The sequence below is a fragment of the Podarcis liolepis genome (assembly GCF_965112155.1).
Source record: "Podarcis liolepis genome assembly, chromosome: 1".
NCBI classification, from domain to species: Eukaryota; Metazoa; Chordata; class Lepidosauria; order Squamata; family Lacertidae; genus Podarcis; species Podarcis liolepis.
The window spans coordinates 75,147,043-75,165,849 of record NC_139554.1 but is presented as its reverse complement, the minus strand read 5'-3'; the positions used below and the strand labels follow the sequence as shown (position 1 = coordinate 75,165,849).

General features: G+C 40.1%; 1 protein-coding gene and 1 long non-coding RNA gene across 2 annotated transcripts in view; both read right to left on the bottom strand.

Annotated features, from left to right (window-relative positions):
* Positions 1-18,807, bottom strand: part of MOB2 (MOB kinase activator 2) — a 105,597-nt gene that overhangs the window by 62,051 nt on the left and 24,739 nt on the right. The gene's annotated exons all lie outside the window — the stretch shown is intronic.
* Positions 5,573-17,155, bottom strand: LOC310703992. Its single transcript, XR_014524499.1, has 3 exons — positions 15,192-17,155; positions 10,611-12,577; positions 5,573-10,440 (listed from the first exon to the last, which is right to left on the bottom strand). It is a non-coding gene; the product is annotated as an uncharacterized lncRNA (long non-coding RNA).

Below are 18,807 nucleotides of genomic sequence, written 5' to 3'. Positions count from 1 at the left end.
GACATGTATCAACAAAATGAATATCTTGCATTGACCAACCCACAGCAGAATGGGTAACCTCTCAGGTTGCATCTCTCAATATTGCTGCCACCTCTGCAGCCCAAACAGGAGAATATTGAAGACTGGTGTTCTCTTCTGGTGCCTTTCCCATTTTTCCTTCATCACTATGCAACTTTTTCTGCAGCTTAAAGCAGCACATTTTTGTTTGAACAGTGGAAAAAGTAAATTATCTTATACCGCTATCAATGAACTGAGAGATGATGTCCAAGTCAGCGAACCTTAATTAGTTTTATCATGTCACTCTCCACTATAATATCCTTAAAGGCAGGTGTTGCCATTCATACTCTGAAGTGCCATCAGGCAGACAGGGAGAAAAGAGTATCTAGTGTCAAGAAAAGCAGGTTATTCAAGCAGCTAATCCACTTCTAATGCAGGTCAACTGCTAATTCTTGCAGCAAAGAGGAATGTCTTAGCTTTAACAATGGCTATAGATCATGGGTAGGCAAACTAAGGCCCGGCGGCCAGATCTGGCCCAACCACCTTCTAAATCTGGCCTGTGGACGGTCCAGGAATCAGCGTGTATTTACATGAGTAGAATGTGTCCTTTTATTTAAAATGCATCTCTGGGTTATTTGTGGAGTATAGGAATTCGTTCATTTTTTATATATATATTTCAAAATATAATCCAGCCCCCCACAAGGTCTGAGGGACAGTGGACCGGCCCCCTGCTGAAAAAGTTTGCTGACCTCTGCTATAGATGACCATTAGAACACTGCTCAAGGCAATGAGCTTGACAAAATCTTGACCCCTTCTATCTATTTTGACATTTTATAAAATGTCTATTTTACTTCACAAACAATTCTTGAAGCAGCTCAAATGAGAGTTACAAAACTATGAATCAAATAGTTTTAAATGAATACACAGACATTGATGAATTATCTGATAAGGTTTTCTATCAATGGCTTCTAGTCATGATTGCTCTATACCACCTCAAGTATTGGAGATGGCATGCCTGTGAGTAAAGAACTTGGACAATATGAATGGGGAGAGTGATACTGCACTTATGACCCAAGTGGTGGTTTCTAATAGGCATCTTGTTGGCCACTTTTGGAATAGGATGCTAGACTAAACGGGCTTTTGGTCTGATCCAGCAGGGCTCTTATGTTCCTTAATAGAAGGCTACATACTTTCAGAATGTGATGTTTGCTACTCCTGGCTCTCTTGGGATTTTTTAAAGCTTTGATGTGTTACTGTGTTGTATCCATGGGTTGGTGAGTGCAACCCTTCTAGCACAACAGGGCTTTCCTAGATCACCCACTACAGCTGCAGACCCCTCAAAAGACATCTCTCAGACTCTCTGGGACAACATGGGGGCTACAGTGTGACAGGGAAATTGGGAGAATTCAGAACAGCTGCTTTCTATGAGCAGAAATGCCTTTCTGCTCTCACAAGACTGATTTATATGCTTGCGGGACATTTTGAATGTGTTTGGAGAGGGAAATGCAAGTTTAAATAAATACTAGCCTGCTTACTTCTTTATTTCTAACATTTCTAGACTGCCTTTCTAAAAATGTAATCAAGCTAGAAATCACAGATTGGCTATAAGAATAGTTAGACTGTTGTCAAAATTTAAATTGTCTGCTAAGCAGAACTATACTTTATGGGAAACTTTCCAATGCCCATATGATTTAACGTGCTTTGCTTATTTAATAAGCAAGATTTAAGGAGCATGACAGGTAGTTTTGAATCTGTATAAACTTCTCAAGTGTTTTTTTTCAATGGCCAAAAGTATCTGAATAGAAATGATTTGGGGCTGAGGGGGTGGTGGAAATCAGTAAAGTATACAATGTAGTTTAGATGTTATAGTCAAATAAATAAAAAGCTTTCTTTAGAAATTATTTTTTTACAAGGGTTGTTGTAAACGTTTTAAGTAACGACTAGCACATGCTCCCTTGTATTGTTTACATTTTTTAAGTGAAGGTTTTGAAAACTGTTCACATAAAATTTTAGCACATTCAAAAAGCTATGCTTTTGTATTTATAGCCATGCTTCCTAGGGCAATCACCTGCAAAAAAGAGAGTTAATTTTCACCATGCAACTGTCTAACGTGATTTCAGCTATAAAACTGCTTGGGTCTGATTAGTTATGAACTAACCAACGGCACCAGTCCTTTCTTTTCTTACATAGAGAATATCTCAAGGAAAAGTATAGCAGAAGAAGAAATTCATAGGATTGTACTGTGGGTCCCGTAAGTAATCTATATAGAGAGCTGTCCCAGGTTTAGTATAAAAGATGGAAATATTAGTCTACAACTATCTATCCAATGTACTCTTCTCTCAATCAATCAATACTGGATACTTCCTTCAGGATGTCAAGAATTATTAAACTATGCTAAAATGCAGCAACATGAGTTTCTGTATATTATCACTTCTTTATCTGGACAAATTCTAGTGAATGAACTTTCATTCTTTTTCAGACATATCAAGAAGCAGCATTTATTAGCTGCACAGCAAACAATAATAAATGCAAAGATATTTTATGCACAGCTAAAAATGTCTGCAACTGCCTAGAGAGATCAGAACCATGCCTTCAAAGTATGAGCAGACATCAGATACTCATGCTTTTCAAGTATTCAGTCTTTCCAACTGTGTTGTCTGATCCATCAATCACATGTCAAACAGGTATCTGAATTGATCCATGCCTCTGATACTTTTTTTTTGCCAACAACTTGCTTTGCATGATTTCCCAATCTCAGGGTCAAAAACCTAGGCACACAGTTGGAAGGTGACCCAATACAGAAGGAAGTAAAGTAGTCTGGAAAAGCAGTGTAATGATACTTCTTTTAACAGACTCTAGACAGTGCTATTTAGTAATACCCAGCTACTTCTAGATGGTCAAGATAGAGTTCTGTTCCTTCAGAGTTTGGTGACAAAGGGTAAACCTTGCTACATATGTTGAAATCCCAGCACACAGACACCAAGCACTCATAGCACGCTATATCACATATTCCCCACACCACAGCAGCATGTAAACCACATGAACGTTGTGGGGAAAAGTCTGGCATGCCAAACTCCAAGGGCTTCCGATAACCACAGGACTCATAGATGGTAGTAAGTTAAGGCAGTCCTATTCAGAGACACTTACCCACTTTTATCTAGTGCAGTATTATTTTATTTATTTGAAAGCATTTATATACTGCTCAATATTTCAAAAATCTCTAAGCAGCATTGTCCAGATAGTAACTGCCCTTGCCTTCAGCTGAGCATGTACTTGCAAAGCAACTGTTGTACTACCTATGTAGCTCCAAAAACAAACAAGTGTCTTCTATGGGATTGAGTGAATGATGCATGCAGGATTCAGGGGTGTATATGAACGTTTTTTCACTGCCATCAGGTTATTTACCTAATGCTATGATTGAAACACTATTGTGCATTTGATACATGATAAGAAACCATTTTGTAATAAACGGGCTAAATGTGATAAGTCACCTACTAAACTTGCTAAGATCAGAATAAATTGCAGTTGCTATACTTTTAGGGTCATACTACATTTCCCATACCCAGGGTTTACCTGCAATTTGGAATTGGGAACGCATGCACTTCAAACAAGAACCATACACCCATGGTGCCCTCCAGATATTTTAGATGACAACTCCCATCAACCTCATTCAGTAAGGCAAATGGCCAGGGATGGTGGCAGTTGTAGTGTGAAAGAGGCTGCCTTAGACCAGTAATTCAGGCAGAAGTATGCCAATAATGTTCAACAATGAGCGGTAAGACAAATTTAGAAACCTAGTAAGTAATAGTAGTAAACTCAAGGAAAAACTTGAAGAAACTGATGAAATTGTACGGAATCATCCAAATGGTGAAAAACTAAAGAGGGTTTAGTAAAGCAAGACCTCTACTAAAAACTCATACCAGCAACAGATAAAGAAATAAAAAAAATAAAGTTGTTGTCAGAAAGGTGTGTGTTTGGCCAGAAAAACATATATAAACACTCAGAGAAGAGTATACTATTTAAGAAATACACAGGAAGGAACTTATTCAGCTTGTATAATGCTCAAATGTTACAGACACAAAATTGTCCTCTCCACTGCCAATGAGTTCTGCAGGAAATGGGACTTAGCTTTTGCTTCCTCATTTGCTCTAACTACTTATTATGTTGTTCCTGCTTGAAGTTGAATCCCTTCTCATATGAGAGCTAGGCTGCAGTTAGCAGCTTACAAATGGTTACCCTCAGGAAGTGAGTGGGCTTCTGTATTAAAGTTTCTATTTTAATACTGCATACCAAAACTTATTCAAAGCAAGCAACTATCTTCTTGCCAACGAAGAAAACAGTCTCTTCCAAACAACTGTGCTCTTTAACTGTCCTCTATCATTTAGACTGCTCTGACATACTTGCTGTATTTGCCAGACTTTGATGTATGGGTCTGAGCAACGCAGCTCTCCACAAATGTACCCCAAATGTGCCTCCCGCTCGCTGCCTCCCTCCACCAATGCATTTCTATCCCTCTAAACAACAATAATGTACTAACTTTAACATGATTTTAAAAAATGCTTTTAAAGGGGTTTTTATAGGGGCAACCTAAGCCTAGACAAACTTCCAGTGAACTCATAGGTGACATTGCATGAACCACTCAGGTAAACTTAAAGGCATGGATGGAGAACCTGCGGGCCTCCAGATGATGTTAGATCTTTGAACCCCAGGCAGCATAGCCAATGTTCAAGAATTAGGAGTGTTGTAGAGTCCCACAACTTCTGGAGGGCTACAGCATCCCCATCCCCGCCTTAAGGATTTGATAATGAACAAAAGGAAAGAAAATTCTGTAGCCACTAATCTGATGCACTGAAGAGCTCAAAAGATGGCATTGACATCTGAAATTCAGTCTGGCAGACACTGACTAGTAAACGTCAAGGTCATGCCAGCAACCACAATGCTTATAAGGGAGGTTAAGCAGAACCATAGAATTATCTCACACCCTTATTTTTGTTTTCAAGTCCTACCAAAAGAATATTAAAGACAGTATTCAGTTCTCTCCAAACTTGAAGGAATAAATGAGGATATTAACTGCTTACCTTCCTGATTCTTGCAACAAGACTATCTACAACTCAATGCTGGAAGACCATTCCTGATTTCAGTATTACAAACTGGTGGAACAATGCTTGCAACTCTGCTCTTCAGGAAAAAAACTTACATGGCATGTCAGATTCCTAAAGGGAAAGGCAAAACCAGGCTCATCTGTGGCTGGGATTTGTGGTGGGATTCTTAGACTTTGCTAAAAACCATCAAATACATCCACCTCTTCAGAAGCCATGGATATCTGGACAAGTAACTTGCTCTATTCTCACCTTGGGCTGAAGAAACAAAGCCATAATCCTTCTATTCCTCATTTGATCCTCAACATTTTACTTGTCAACTTAACCATACTGATCCTTTATATAATTTATATCATAGTATGGCAAAGTTATCAATAGCTGTTGCAGCCCTGTGCCTTATTGCTTGTTTTTCTGTTAACGTATTTACAAAACATGAAATTCTTAACATTCTTTTAAAAAAAGATTGGTGGCACTATTATTAATATGTGGTCAAAAGAAATATGAGTTCACAATTATACCCAAGTAACTATTACTAGAGGTATTCTTTAAGAAGCTGAGTGATGCCACTAAACTTACCCAGGTAAATGAAGTATGTAAAAAATTATGGCTCCAATATCCCACACCTCTGAAACTTTGCCCTGGAAACATTACTACTTCCCAATTTTGAAAAAGCTCTTCTCAAGACCCCCAGGTGAAGTTAATACATGCTCATACCTGTCTTGCTCTTTCGCCAGTCAGTCATTACAGGAAGAACAGATACAAGGATTCCATTCCAGTGAAACAGTGAGCAGGGAATTTCCAACACTACTGATGTGAAGATTTATTATATTGATTTTGATCCCCATCAAGTCATGAGGCATAAAACTAAAAGGAAAGTGGTGTAAGAATTTGGGGGGCACTGGCCAAAAGGTACTTGAAAGTCAAATAAGCTATTAGAGGCAAGAAGTCTTCCTTCAAAAAACTGAAGGCTTGTCCAAATGAAGAGAACAAAAAGGAACGCAAACTCTGACAAAAAAAAGTGCAAGCAGACAGAAAGTGCTTTAAAAGACTTTGAAGAACACATTGCTGAAAACATTAAGACGAACAACAAGGAGTTCTTTAAATATAGGGTTGCCATAGACAAATCCCAAAGTTGTTGAGCACCATCTTTCAGAAATGGCAGCCCTATTTAAATATATTAGTAGCAGAAAACCCTTCAGGGAGGCAGCTGGATCCTTGAATGACAAGGGAGGAAAAGGAGTTGTAGAGGAAGTTAAAGAGATTATGGAGAAGTGAAATGATTTCTGTTTTTACAATGGCAGATACCAGTGCCTGAACTAACTTTTGTAGGAGAAGGGTCTGAAAAACTAAGACAGACAGTGGTGATGAGAGATGAACTTCTAGGCCTAATAGATAAAACAAAAAAACAACAAATTGCTGGCTCCAGGTGACATCCACCCAAGGGTCCGCAAGGAACTCGAATGAGAAATTGCTTCTCATTTGTCTTCTATCAAAAATGTGTATCTTGTTCATCGGATCAGTCTCCATACCTGCGAACTGGAAAATTGGCAATGGACCCTCAATTTTTAAGAAGGGATCCGGGGAGGAGGGGGGGTTCCTGGAAAATACAGGCCAGTTAGTTTAATATCTCTCCCTGGAAAATTTGTGTAAAGTATTGTTTAAAATAAAATAACCAAGCACACAGAAGAACAAGCCCCAGTGAAGCAGAGTCAGCATGACTTCTGCAAGGGAAAGCAATGTCTCACAAACCTGTAAGAATTCTTTGAGAGTGTCAATAAGCATATAGATAGAGATGATCTGGTTGACATAGTATACTTGAACTTTCAAAAAGCTTTTGACAAAGTACTTCACCAAAGATTCCCAAGTAAGCTTAGCAGTCAAGGAATAAGAGGAGAGTTCCTCTTGTGGCTCAGGAATTGGTTAAGCTGCAGGAAACAAAGAGTAGGAATGGACAGTTCTCCAAATGGAGAGAAGTAGAGAGTAGAGTCTCCCAAGGATCAATATTAAGACCTGTGCTTTTTACTTATTCTTAAATGATCTAGAGTTAGGAGTGAGCAGTTGATGAAACTAAAGTCAAGCTTGTTGATGAAACTAAATTGTTCAGGGTTGTTAAAACAAAGAGATTGTGAAGAGCTCCAAAATGAGATCTCCAAACTGAGTGAATGTGCAGTAAAATGGCGAATGCAATTCTATGAAAGCAAGTGTAAAGTGATGCATGTTGGGGCAAAAAATCCTAAATTCACACACACACACTCATGGGGTCTGAACTGGAGGTGATGGACCAGGAGTGAGACCTTGGGATCATAGTAGATAGCTCAAAGATGTCAACCCACCATTTGGCAGCTGTGAAAATGGCAAATTCATAAAGAAAGGAACTGAAAATAAGATTGCCTATATCATAATGCTGTTCTATAAATCCATGGTGCGAGCACATTTGGAGTACTGTGTTCAATTCTAGTCACCCCACCTTAAAATATTCCAAAGATCAGTGCTTTCAGTTATTAATGGTCATGGATCACCACTTGCCACACATAAGCTAACACCTTCATACTCATTTGGAAACATATGCGAACAAATGGAGAATATCAAAACATTTCAGGCATGTGTTAAGCACCATTTATGAAAATTCACTGCCTCACTTCAACAGGAAACAAAGTTATGAAGAACATTACTTACCATGCTATCAATATTATTCAATACAAAAAGCAAAGAGGCAACTAGTTCATTGCTTTGTCTTCCTAACATTAGGAATTCAAACACTTCTGTGACTTAAAAGGAAGCATTTTGGTTCAAATTGTTTTACTGGCTATGCTAGGTTTTAATCTTTCCCCCCAAAAGAAATGGAAACGCCCCCAAAAGGTGGGAACTCTCAGTCATTTCAGTAGTGTTATTCAATTGAGAAAGGATTAAATAACCTTTCTTTAAAACAGGGAGCGTGCCCCATCTTGTGGGAGACATCTGCAATTACAACTGGGGGAATTGCTTTTATAAAAGAAATATGAAAGCCAGACTCCTCTACTACATATCTTGTCTTAACATAGATCTTCAAATAGTGCCTTGGTCTCATTGGATTTTACAAGTATCTTAGGATCCAGAGGACTGACACACACACACACACACACACACACACACACACAGCCAAGAATAACTTCTTTTTGCCAAAGTTCAACTATACTTTAAAATCTGGGTACAGACTCATCATTCTGATTTTATTAAGTATTGCACCTCTTGCATTTTGCTAGCATTTTACCTTACTGAGTAAAGTGGTTTCATGCTGTAGTCTACAAAACAAAGGCTCACATGGCACAAAAAATGGTCTTAAGGTGCCACAGAACTAATTATAAAAATTGTTTCTGCAGGCATGTTATAACTGCAGGCCTCCCTTTTGAGAGATAAACAGAAACTTGATACATTCCAATTCATTTTTTTTACTTGGACACAGATAAAGCTCAAAAGCATCCTATATTGTAAATGTGCTAGTTTTATTGTTTCCTGTCTCTAAAAATAGTGGGTGCTGCTGTCCTAAGCATAAAGAAGGCAAATAAGTTAGATATCAATTAACAGAGATTTTAATTTTAATATAAAATTCATTTGTTCCCATTTTGCCCTATTATATTTAGATAATTATTCGCCTTGATGGGGTTCATTATTGGAACCTTAATGAAAGAATACAGGATACCAATTCATTTATGTAGCTATTAAAAACATTGGAATCTTATCATTTTAAATAGTACCAGGATACTAACTAAGGGCAAATGTTCCACTGCACTGACCAGATGCCCGGTAGACATTAGTCACCAAAAGCAAATTGATAATTTGCACAGAAGAGAACATGCACTGGAAGGCAAATCAAAGCTATTTAATATTTAGGACCAACTTTTTCAGGCAGAATGCAAATCCACTATTATATGTTAGAGGTATGCAGGGATTCATATTGTACCTGCATATTTTTAAAAATTCTCATCTGCTTGATTCACGTTGTGCTCTCTCTACTTTCATCTGTGCTCTGGGTTCTGTCTGACTCACACTCTATACAACAAAGCTCTGTTCTCCCCATTCACTATAATGGGGTATCTAAAATGGCTATTATTGTTCTCCTTTGGCCAAAGTGAATGAAATTTATTGGTACAGGAAAACCTCTACAGTGTTTTAAACCTCCCAAATTGACAGCATTTTGATTTTTTTAAAAACAAAGGAGAAGTTTAGGAAAGGAAAAGTCAAACGAAAGGTCTGTTTGATTTTTCTGCCAGAATTGGATGCAATCTGCAGGCATGGTCACCTCTTCTGAGAAGATGAAGCCTACCAAATTTCAGAGATAGCTGGCTCCCTAAGTTTAAGATGTGAAACAACAAGTTTCATTAAAATTTCAGATGAAAAGCACATTTCCTCCTATTATTTAGGCAGTTTAATGCAAAAGTAAAATACCAATGTAACAAATCACAGTGTCAGAGTTTTCAAAATATGAATATACTAATTCCGGGCAATATTTCTCCTAAACAGATTAGATTTTAGAGTGGACAATTCCCATAATGAGAGAAAATAAAAATGAGACAAGAGAACATAACAGCAAGTGCTAATTCATTACTAGGAGAATAAACCAAGTGTTGTGAAATGGAAACTTGAGAAGGGGGAGTAACACAAACAGATGGAAGCAAAGTTTTTAAGTAGTATTAGACACCCCCCCCCCAAAAAAAAGAGTGTATCATATTACAGAGTAGAGATTACGATAGGAACATTTTGAAAAGTACTCTTTTCAAGCTTCAGTAAATCAGACAAGTAGTGTAGGTTGTGTCTGCAAAATAATTAACATTTGGATTTCCAAGTAAAGGGATCTAATACCACCAAGAATTTCCCAGCTGGAAGTAGTGAGCAACAAAACAAGCAGAGGTCATGGCCAATGTTATTTGTGACAACTGTTCCCACCCTTCCTTGCACTATGTAGGCATTTCAGTTCAATACTTAACAAAGGATATTCCAACTTCAGTCCCTACATATTCTTAATGTGTATATCCATATACTGCAGGCAAGTGTTTGTGGATGATTAGTATTGTACCAGGTTTCCCAAATACAGTGGGACCTCGGGTTGCAAATGTGATCCGTGCGGGAGGCACGTTCGCAACCCGCAGCATTTGCAACCCGCAGGCGCCATGTCTGCACACACACGGGTTGCGATTCAGTGCTTCTGTGCATGCACCAAAACCCGGAAGTAACCTGTTCTAGTGCTTCCGAGTTCAGCGTGGTGCGCAAGCCGAAAACTCGTAACCTCAAGCGTCTGTAACCCGAGGTACCACTGTATGTCACTGTTATTTCATTTTTAGCTTACAAGAAAAAAGGTGTAAAATAACTACCATATTTTTTGCACCATAACACTCACTTTTTTCCTCCTAGAAAGTAAGGGGAAATGTCTGTGTGTGTTATGGAGGGAATGCCTACGGGTGGCATGCCTACGGATTTTCCTCCTCTAAAAACTATGTGCGTGTTATGGTCGGGTGCGTGTTATAGAGTGAAAAATGCGGTATTTTAGATACAAAAGTTTCAAACCAAGTAACTGGAGTAGCTAAAGATTCAATCTTCTGTTTTATAAACTGTATCTTTAGTGTTTCATTTTAGAGAATCAAGGAAGAATAGCTCTTGAATATTCCTCTTCAGCAAAAAAGGACATTAAAACAGGATTGCAAATAGACATTCTCCTGGTCATCTGTGGTGAGTAAAAGATAATCAAACAAGGAACCTGTGGATTTCTGTATGCCATTAAAAATGAAGTATATGCGAACAAATGGTCTAATAATTTAGTTGATCCCTAAACAAGGGGCATGCCTGAAGGCAAACTCAAACTGTCCATAATGAAGGTAAAAGCACATGAAATATCGAAAACACAGAGGAACATGTCACTTTAGAAGTGCTGTTTTTGTTGTCTCGAGAAGCTTGGAAACTGAATTTTGATCCTAAATTCAGAATTCTCAAGCTAGAAGCATTTAGCAGGCCAATTTTCAGACACAATGAGAGCCAGGCCAACACACTTCGGCATGTTTGTATAGTTACAGGCAGACTTCACTCCTGAAAGAGTATCCAAACACATCCAAGTCTCCTAACACTGAGCAAATCCACAAGGAAGAATGAATAAATGGCTAGCTACAAAGAGTGCAGTGTGCCTGCATCCCTCTGCTGACTGAGTCATCAGCAGGTTAGCTGCTTAAGAGAAGCAGACTAAGCTATTCCAAAAGACCTAATTCCAAGAGGTACAGGATTCAACTCCTTCACAGCATACATTTAGTGCATAAAAGCTTACAGAACAAGGCTGATTCTGGCAGTTTACAGCATTTAGCATCTCCTGTTTGGGTTTTTGTAAAGAAAAGAATCCAACAACATTAACATTGGAATCACTGCTTACCTAATATTTTCCTGCCTACTACAAGATACTCTGGGTAAGGTAAAGGAACTCAGACCATTAGGTCCAGTCGTGGATGACTCTGGGGCTGCGGTGCTCATCTCGCTCTACAGGCCGAGGGAGCCAGCGTTTGTCCGCAAACATTGGAATCACTGCTTACCTAATATTTTCCTGCCTACTACAAAATAGTCTGGGTAGGATTCACCTAATGAAGTTGGTCAGTGCGAGGGCATCTGCTTGCACCATGGGACTTCCTCCCCTCTATTGCCAGGGGAGATCATTCTGCCTGGCAAGCTGCAATGTTCAGAATGACAGAACATTAACCAAAGCAAAAAAGGTGAATTCCACCCTCCAATGCCTCCTCGCTAGCTTAGAGGAACAAGAGACAATGTACAGGTCCACCTTTTAATGCAATGATGTGTGTATAAAATTTCAAAGTATCAAAGAAGATACACTTTCTCTTTCTGGGTCAGCTTTAAGGTTTCTCATAAAGAAAGAACTGCTATACATTACTGGTTTATCTTGGTCTACTCTATCGTACATGAAAGAAACGCTGTAACAAATTAGGGATTGATGAGTTGGTAATGCCATGAGTAAGCACAATGAATGCAAATACATTTAGGCTGCTACTTTTAAAAATAATAATTCACAGCAGTTCCATCCCCTGTACACTATCTGCTACAAATCAATTACCAAAGTAATTTACATTCCAAAACCAAGCCTAAAGTCAGACTGAACTGGAGGTAAACAATTTCATTCAGAATGTCCTGGAACCACTAAATCCATGCAGTGCCTTTAGCACAGGCATGTCCAAAGTCCATTTCGGGGGGCCTAATCCGGCCCGCCGGTTGGTTTAATCCGGCCCCTGTGGCAGCTTATTTCCTGGGGTAAAATCCTAAAAAAAGGGAAAAGGTCAACAACTTTGGTCAGCCCTTTGGTTGACCCCCACCCCACTTCATCAAATCTGGCCCTCTTTGAAAAAAGTTTGGACACTACTGCTTTAGCAGGATTCAGAAGCAGCATCTCTCACTCCAGCAGTTTGCATAAGGGACTGTGCAGTGTGTGGCTGGGTTGCTATTTACATCAACAGGAGCTTTCAAAAAGAAATCCTCGGGCCTCATTCCAACATAGGCTCTGCCTCAGACGAGTATAGCATAGTGTTGAAACGCTTTCACCATCATACGACTGAACTTACGTCCTTCTTCAGGTTACCACCCAAAATATTAAATCGAAACGAGTATACTTACGGTGCCCCCTGGTATAATTCTCAGTGCAGACAAGCAAGACAGCGCCTTCGTGCTATATATGATGCATATAAGACCTCCGATGCATCTACTCTGCCAGCTAGTTATGCACAAGCCAAGCAAGTTTACAAACGCACGCAGAAAACTGCCAAACGCGAGTGGCAACACAATCGCTGGCAGGCCTTGATTACTGCTTCAAAATCACACAGATCCAGGGAATTCTGGTCGCTGATTAACAGAAGGGCGAGGAAATACCCAAGGGCAGTCATCCCTGCACCGACATGGGAATTGTTCCTGAAGAAATGTTTCTCACAGGCAGATGCTCCCTCCGACCATCTGATGCATCTGTTTTCCCACCTACCTATTTGGCCTCCCACCGATCCTGACGAGATAGCCAAGCTAATAGCCCAGCTGAAATCGGGCAAAGCCCCAGGGCCCGACCTGATCCCTGCTGAAGCCATCAAACTACACCCAAAATGGTGGGCTGGCATCTTGGCCAAAACCTTCGATGCAATCAACGCTTCTGGACTCATCCCCAAAATATGGAAGGAGGCCATTATAGTACCAATTCATAAAAAAGGTTCTCCAATGGAGCCGGAAAATTACCGTAACATCAGCCTCCTTTCGATCATAGGGAAAATCTATGCCAGCTTTTTGCTGACGAAACTATTGCGATGGGTAGATGAGACTAACCAGATTGGCCACGAACAAGCAGGGTTCAGAATTAAACGCTCTACAACTGATCATGCGATAGTTCTTTACCATCTGGCACGGAAGTACTCCTCCCCTCCCCGGGGCTACCTGTGTGCTGCCTTCTTAGATCTTAAGGCAGCCTTTGACAGTGTTCCTAGAAATATTCTTTGGGAGAAACTTGCGAAACAGGGCATCGACAGAAGACTCTTATGGCTTATAAGTCAGCTCCACGAAGGTACCCTTGCCAGAGTGAGACTTACTCCTGCGGGCGACCTCACAAATTCGATACCAATAAACAAGGGAGTGCGCCAAGGATGTATATTGGCTCCCTGCCTATTCAATCTATTCATCAGCGACATGCGAGCACCCCTAGTCAACTCATCTCCAAGTACACATGCGCCTAGACTAGCGGATTACCGCTGTCCACTCCTTTTATACGCGGATGACGCGGTAATTCTATCTTATACACGTGTTGGACTAACCAGAGCTCTGAAGATCTTTGCCACGTATTGTCAACTCAACCAATTAACCATCAACCATGCTAAATCTAAGATTCTGATTTTCGCCAGAAGTCGGAGATTATACGAATGGAAGCTTGGTGGAGCAAAAATAGAGCAAGTCCTAAAATTTCAATACTTAGGAGTTATTTTTCAATACAATTTGGGGTGGAAAGCACAAATTCAACACCTACTTAACAAGGCCAAAACTCTGTCATATGCGCTCCTCCGATTTTTCTTTTCGGATGGTGCTTTGCATGTTCCCTCGGCCCTAAAGGTGTTCAAGGCAAAAGTGGTTCCCGTGCTAGCTTATGCTGCCCCGCTCTGGGCCGTGATGACAGATCTTGCTCCTCTTGAGACTCTGCAAAACCAATTCCTACGTCGGCTCCTAATGCTCCCCCTGTGCGTAAGCAACGCAGCCATGCGACTAGAATTGAAGATCGCATCCTTAGAAACTTGCCTGTGGAAGCAAGTCTTCAATTATTGGTTATCATTGTGGCATAGATTACCAGACCATTATCTTGTCCAATGCTTATGGCGAGATGAATTCTCCAGCCTTTGGACTAGTAGAATTCATGCCAAACTCTTGAGCTATGGAATCTCTCCCTTAGATTCCCTAAAACTAGATCAAATCACTGCTCAAAGACTGATCCGCCAAAGACTGGATGACATCGATTTACAGCGAAATTATTCGCTGGGGGGAGGTGTTTGTTCGCCCCAGAACATTGGTATCACTTTAACTTACTGCGTTCCATCATACCTCTCCTCCCTTTCGACTGTTGCCCATAGGCTGGCCTTCACCAAAGCGAGGTTTAACGTTTTTCCCTCCAATGTCCTGAGACATAGATTCTCAAAGGGCCAAGCCTCCGCCATGTGTGTATGTGATAAGGAGACGCCGGAGTCGCTTCAGCACATTATGTTCACTTGCCCCTTGTTTAATGTGCCACGGGCAAATTTGTTGGGATCAATCATACAGAAGCTAGAGGGTACCCCACCAAAATTCCATCTTGCCCAAATCCTGCAGGATAAGGATATCCATACGACCCTGAGAGTGGCTAGGTTTCTGGTCGCTGTCCTTACCCAAAAGCGCTGCCAAGGTGCACTACAAGCTAATTAAGGCGCACTACGTCATTCCATCTTACAGTATTTTATTGTTATAGTGATGTTTTAGCGGCTGTTTTTTCCCACGTGTACAAGCTGTTATTTATGTCTTGTTTTTTATCTCTATGGGCCTATGGCCGTAATAAATATCTATTCTATTCTATTCATCAACAGGAGAACAAATTTTCTAAGTTCCAACAATATATCCCAATTTAAACATATACTCTTGCCCTGGGGAATTCAACATACATATTTACTTCTCAATGTAGCATGGGATAGGACTCCTCACCTCAACCACTGTAAATTTCTCACACACCCAAGAAACCTAAAGGGGAATAGCAAGGAAAATAGCTTCATACAGTCATACCTCGGGTTAAATATGCTTCAGGTTGAGTGTTTTTGGGTTGCGCTCCGCGGCGACCCGGAAGTAACGGAACGCATTACTTCTGGGTTTCGTCGTTCGCACATGCGCACACAGTCAAAATGACATCATGTGCATGCACTGAAGCGGCAAATTGCGACCCGCGCAGACACGGGTTGCATTCGCTTCAGGATGCAAACGGGGATCCAGAACGGATCCCGCTCGTATCCAGAGGTACCACTGTACTTTCAAACAGCCGATAAGACCTTACAATGCTAGTGGTTCTGATGCATAGTAACTATTACTCTCTGCCCTTTTCTCTTTCAAGAAAAAAAATGCATGCAACACTTAACAAGCTGGGCAGTGGGATGGAGGGAGGAGTCAGGTGAAAATCAAGCAGAAATGAGAAGGGCTGGATTGCAATACTGACATTCAGATGAGGTCAGATAGAAACAATACATTAAATTTTAATGAGATATAATACACTTTTATTAAAAATATTTTCTACACGTTAAAAGCAGGTACAGTTAAGTCATGGAAAACAGTAATTATAATGGACAGGAAATGAGAAATGTGAATACTGGTATGACGTATTTACAAATAGGAATTGCACCTAAGCTTTTGCTAAGCAAAACAAACTGAAAGTTCCAACACTGCCTACTTTTGCCTTTCTACCTCCAAATAAACATTGGAACTATTACACTCATCTTTCTATTGCACCAATATGTGATTGAGAAAAATGTAGGTGGGTAGCTGAAATGTAATCAATGCTAACTTCCATCAGCACTAATCTGTAACAAATTATTAAAGAAAAGAGCCATTACAAAAGTAGATGAGATACTAATAGCTTCTTGTTTGGTTTAAGCTTCAGTTCCCTACTGACCTGTTGTGGCCCCAAAAAGATGTGTCATCACTTCCAATTGCTATTTTTGTAGTTTGACAATGAAATGAGGTTTTAAATAAAATTGCAAACCTCAGCCATTCTGCATAATAAAGGCAGATAGAAGGTGGCTTTATACCCATAGCACTTAAGCATCAGAGTGTCTCAAAGGGGGAAAGAGACAGTGTGCCCTGCTGAGTCATTATAATAGAGTGGTTGAGGAACATGCCCTTTTTATGCGAGGGCTGCTACTTCTACAAAACAAATACTCATTCTGCCTGAGGCACAGAGAGGAAAGGCTGAATAGCCTGATGAGCTGCTCATCAACAAGCTAAGGTGGCCCCTCCCTTGCCCCCTGGGGAGAGGGATCTGGCTTTCAAAATGTTTCTTCTCTGGAGTACTCTGCCTAGTTCTGGGTACCACAATCTAAGAAAGATATTGACAAGCTGGGATGTGTGCAGAGGAGGGCGACCAAGATGATAGTCTGGAAACCAAGCCTTATGAGGAATGGTTGAGGAAACTGGGTGTGTTTAGCCTGGAAAAGAGGAGACTGAGAGGAGATGTGATAGCCATCTTAAAATATCTAAAGGGCTGTCACATGAAAGATGGCACAAGCTAGTTTTCACTTGCTCTGGAGAGAGTAGGACCCAAACCAATGGCTTCAAGTTACAAGACAGGAGATTCCAACTAAACATATGGGAAAACCTTCTGACAGTAAGAACTGTTTAACAGTGAAACAAACTCCCTTGAAAGGTGGTAGACTCTCCTTCCTTGGAGATTTTTAAGCAGAGGCTGGATGGCCAACTGTCATTTATGACATGCTTGGATTCCTGTATTGCAAGGGGTTGGACTAGATGACCCTCAGGGTCCCTTCCAACTCTACCATTCTATGATTATATGATTATATGAAAAGTATCTGAGAGGGCATCAGTTTTGTTTTTATTTTGAGGGGTATTTTAAGAAAGGCAAAAAGCACCTTCTTAGTGTTACCAATTGAATGATTTTGCTCTTGCAAGTGTTTCACATACCACCTTTGTTTTCAGCACCTTTAGCAAGGAAATATTGTCGTTTCAGAATTTATCATCTTTAGTACAGGTGATTCTCAACTTACAAGGGGGTTACCTTCTGAGGACAGCACGTAAAGTCAAAAATTGTGTATCGTTAAAACACATTGGGTTCAATGATGGGTGGGGTTGCTGAAGTATTTTTTCCCTTGGATGCCAACCCCCTATTTATTTACTTGTTTGTTTATTTTTGCCAAGCACTTAAAACTGAATGCATACAAGCTAAATGCATGTAAGTCGCAAGGTTCCTGTACATGGTTTATCCTGGTTTCCATCCAGGCTAAACACACAAATCTACTGGTTCACTAGTGAAGTCAAAGCAGAGACAATGGGGACACTAGATGATTATGGGGTGGAAAAGTTGCAGAGAGAGTTCTGCAAGTTAAGTGGCAATTCAAGAGAAGTGAATCACAAATTGGCAGTGAAGAACAGGAGTATGTTAGAACATGAAGCTTATTGAAAGAGCATAGTGATGACAGAACTAAATGATGCAAGTGTCAGTTGGATGAATAAATCAGCAGCTGCTCATATAGGAGAAAAATACCCGAATTATTTGCAAGCTCAACAAGCAATCTGAATATTTCATTTAGCATGAAAAGTAAAGATAGCTGTGCTGACCCATAAGAAAAACTCCAAAGTCCATTTTATAGGACAATACTTTTAGTGGACCAACCAAAATATTAGAAAATAGTGCACAAACTTTCAAGTTCCCAAGAATTCTTTATCAGCCTAGATGGCTATCAAAGCAAAAGGGAGCTATGGAAGAGGAACAAAATATTTGGCTGATGGTAAAGCTATCTCTATCAGCATTTTGTAGTCTTAAGTTGGAGTAAGGGTAGAAACAGCAGGTATTCAAATAAGGCCTTTCAGGTGCTATGCAAGCATCAGGCTGCATTAACACTCACTGGAAATAAGAAACATAGCAATGGCTGATTTCCTCTCTGTGACTATAAAGCTAGCAGTTACCCATGTCACTTTCCACCATTAAGCAAAATGCAAAATGCAGGGGTTTCTTGACAGGTGGAAATTAAATTTTAGATGCTGTGTTTGGTAAAACAAAAGCCCCACATGATTACATATGTAACATGATTACTTTTACAAGATCATAGTATGCCTTACTTTCGTCCACAGAGCAGATATTTTTAGTAAATTACCAGTTTACATTTCACAGAGTCCTTATCTGCAAACACAGTTTGATGCCTGGTTGAAGAACAACAACTTCTGTTTAAAGCAAACTTCTGTGATCTAGAGCCAAAAGAATTAGCCTAAAATAGCTCAAAATGTCTACCCTGCTCTGCTACAGCCTGCAAAAAAGCATACTACATCTCAGCAACCCAACAGCACTTTAAACTGTGGTGTTTTCAACAAGACACAAAGCCAAGAGGAAACATGCTTCAATGGATGGTTACGGGTATGGGGTTGGGGATCAGAGTTTAAATTTTAGATCAGCCACAGTCATACAAAGCAATCCCAGCTCTCACTT